The 2992-nt window shown below is 42.2% G+C and overlaps 1 non-coding gene across 1 annotated transcript; it reads left to right on the top strand.

Annotated features, from left to right (window-relative positions):
• The first annotated feature begins 1963 nt into the window (after positions 1–1963).
• Positions 1964–2036, top strand: TRNAC-ACA (transfer RNA cysteine (anticodon ACA)). Its single transcript has one exon. It is a non-coding gene; the product is annotated as a tRNA-Cys (tRNA).
• The last annotated feature ends 956 nt before the right edge of the window (positions 2037–2992 follow it).

The following is a 2992-nucleotide window of genomic DNA, read 5'->3' as shown; positions in this document are numbered from 1 at the left end:
AACTCAAGACCTACTCTGAAAAGTAATAATGGGACCAACAACAGCAGTAATAATAGTGAATTGTAGCCCATGTTTATTCTTCACTTTATGCCAACTGACCACCGTGCTGAATGATTTCAAGATTAGTGCATTACTCAACCCTCAAAACAACCTTATGAGTTCAGATAGTTTAGGCAGCACAGCTCGGGCCTGGGGGGTGCGGGTCAGGGATTCAAATCCACTCGTCCTGCCCTTATGTCTGTGCTATGCTGCCTCCCCATGGGGAGAAGTGGTTCTAGGGCAACAGCAAATATTTTAGGCAGAGAGTCATCCGTGTCTCCTTTAGCCTTTTAACCTACAAATCCTGAGGGAATAACCTAACTGATCCCTTTGCCAAAAAGGAAATGATGCCATCTTACAGCTATCTGGATTTTCCTAGCACTTATGCCACTCATGGGAAGTCAGATGAAACGGCTTAGGAAAGAGCATCCCCATCAGGTGACTGAAGAGCTGGGGATGACGTTCATCTAGGGCCGCCTGAATGATCCTCTTGTGCCCTGGTATGTGGAACGTGCTGTTGAAGAGATCTAGCCTATTCCCGGAGAATGACTTTTCACCTAGAGAATCCATGCCTCGCTCAGCAGCGGTAGCAGCAGTGCTCTTAACTCTGGTGCCATCCTGCACTTGTGCCTGGTTAAGTGGCACTGGGCATTTAACTTATTAGACCTTTGGTGGATCCAGCAAATTCATGGAAAGCCATTACAGGAAAAGACCTGACTCTGGGCTTGCCTCCATGTAATTCTACTCTGTCTTCTATTTCAAGGTGACTAGCACATCTCAGTTATCGAATTTCAGGGAGAGAGGGATTTAGGGAGGCAGCCTTGTGTAGTAGTGACAACCATGGAAACTGCTTCTGAGGTCAGTGAAGGCGGGATTCACATCTCAGCTTTGGAAATTAATACCTAAATGACTAGTTACTTAAAACTCTGTGTTCTTCAGTTTCCTTTGGTATCTAGTATATAGGGTTGTTGAAAGGATCAGTTGACATCATGGATGTGAAAAGGCTTAACTCATGTGGAAGAAGCAGTTCATTCATTGACCCAATCTCCATTCATGGTCCTTTTTCCTTTGGTCTCCTTCCAGCTCAGGATGGTCATATGAGACTCTTTTGTCCAATGGAACTAAAGTAGACTACTTTTGGATGGGCTTCTAAAAACACTTGTACTGATAGAATATTTCTTTGGCCTGTTTCTTCTCTCTCCCACACACACTGCTTTTTTAATTTACTGGAACACATGTATGAGATCTGCGGTATAGCTGCCCTCTTATAACCATGAATAAATACATGAAAGCAATTAGGGCAGTCTTTGGTTAGAACTACAAAGTGTCAGTACTTTCATCATCATTAACTTTATCATTATTATGAGCATAAAAATAAGATCTATTGACTTATGATTATGAAGCAAAACAAAAAACTTCCCAAGTCCACAGTAGCACTGATGAGCCCACTTACCCACCTAATCCACCTAACTTTGAACTTCTTGAAATATTAAAGATATGGCCTTTTATTTCTCTAAGTTGTTTTAGGCATTGCATTTCTCTCAGGTCGATGAAATCCTAAGTGATAAAACACGTAATTTTTTGGTTCTTGGATGTTTCATTATTTTAGTCTAAAAGAGTGGCTAATGCTGGAACTCTCAGTACAACATCTCAAGCAAATGGTCACTCACCTATGCTTGAGTACTTCCAGTGAGTAGAAGTTTGCTACTCCTCAAGGCAGGTTAGTCTATCTTTGGGCAGATCTAACACCTCGAACACCTCAAAAGAGATTTCTCATGAAAATATTTGTTAAAATATCAACTACCTTAACACTGAGAAGTAGTATTCATGATAAAAAAAAGTCTGGGCCCTGGTGTCTGATTTATCCAAACTGGCGTAACTACTCACCACCAAGTCGGTATGTAATCAAAAGGAACTCTATACTTCCCTGGTGGCTCAGATGGTAAAAGCTTCTGCCTACAATGCAGGAGACCCGGGTTCGATCCCTGGGTTGGGAAGATCCCTTGGAGAAGGAAATGGCAACCCACTCCAGTACTCTCGCCTAGAGAATACCATGGATGGAGGAGCCTGGTAGGCTACAGACCATGGGGTCACAAAGAGTCGGACACAACTGAGCAACTTCTTTCTTTTCTTTCTCTCTTTCTATACATCTCAAAACTGGAATCTAAGACTTAACTGTAGAAATTGTTCCTTGGTCATAGATTTGTAATTATATTCATGATTGCCTGACACCCTTTGGAGGAAATTGGTGTTCATGAATATGTATTGAATAAGTGAGCTCTTATGTACATAGGTTTTGGTGACCGCCTTAATTGATGGATACCTGGCCTTGAGGTGTAAGAGGATTTAGCTCATTCTCCTAATGTGTGTGAGCCAGGAGATTGCAGACAGGAAAGCATGCTGGGGAGACAGCAGAAACAGAATTTATCACGTCCACTCCTCAAGACTTGTCTAACTTCTGTGAAGTCCTCTTCTGAGGGGCCTGTGTGTTGTTTTTCAGGGATGGTTGTGTCAATTCCCTGGTATTTCTGGGCTTGTGTAAAGTCACACCTTTACCCTCAAAGTCCCCTCTGGTGAATGCTGAAGGAGTAGTCAGATAGAAAGGAGAAAGATTTCAACAATTCCTTGAGGAAATAAAGCCAAAATGTATAGAGGCCCAACTAATCTGATTTTCTCTCTTATAGGGTATTCCTACCCCTATTTGACGCAAATCTCTGCCCTAACATCCTAAAAGCAATGGGGTTTTCTTTTAGGTGAACTCATGAATGAGACGGAGTTTATTGTTAACCATCAGGAAATTTTAGCAAAGGATGCCCTGGGCCTGCTTTGATAATACTTTGTTCTTCACAGAAATCATTTGAACTGGAATTTGGGGAGCTCTTCACTGAAGTGAGGGCCTGCAGGCAGAGACAGAAGGCATGTGCCTATTCATTAGAAGATGCTCAAGAAGCAT

The sequence above is a fragment of the Capricornis sumatraensis genome, chromosome 11, assembly GCF_032405125.1.
Source record: "Capricornis sumatraensis isolate serow.1 chromosome 11, serow.2, whole genome shotgun sequence".
Taxonomy (NCBI): Eukaryota; Metazoa; Chordata; class Mammalia; order Artiodactyla; family Bovidae; genus Capricornis; species Capricornis sumatraensis.
This window is presented reverse-complemented; position numbering and strand designations above follow the sequence as displayed.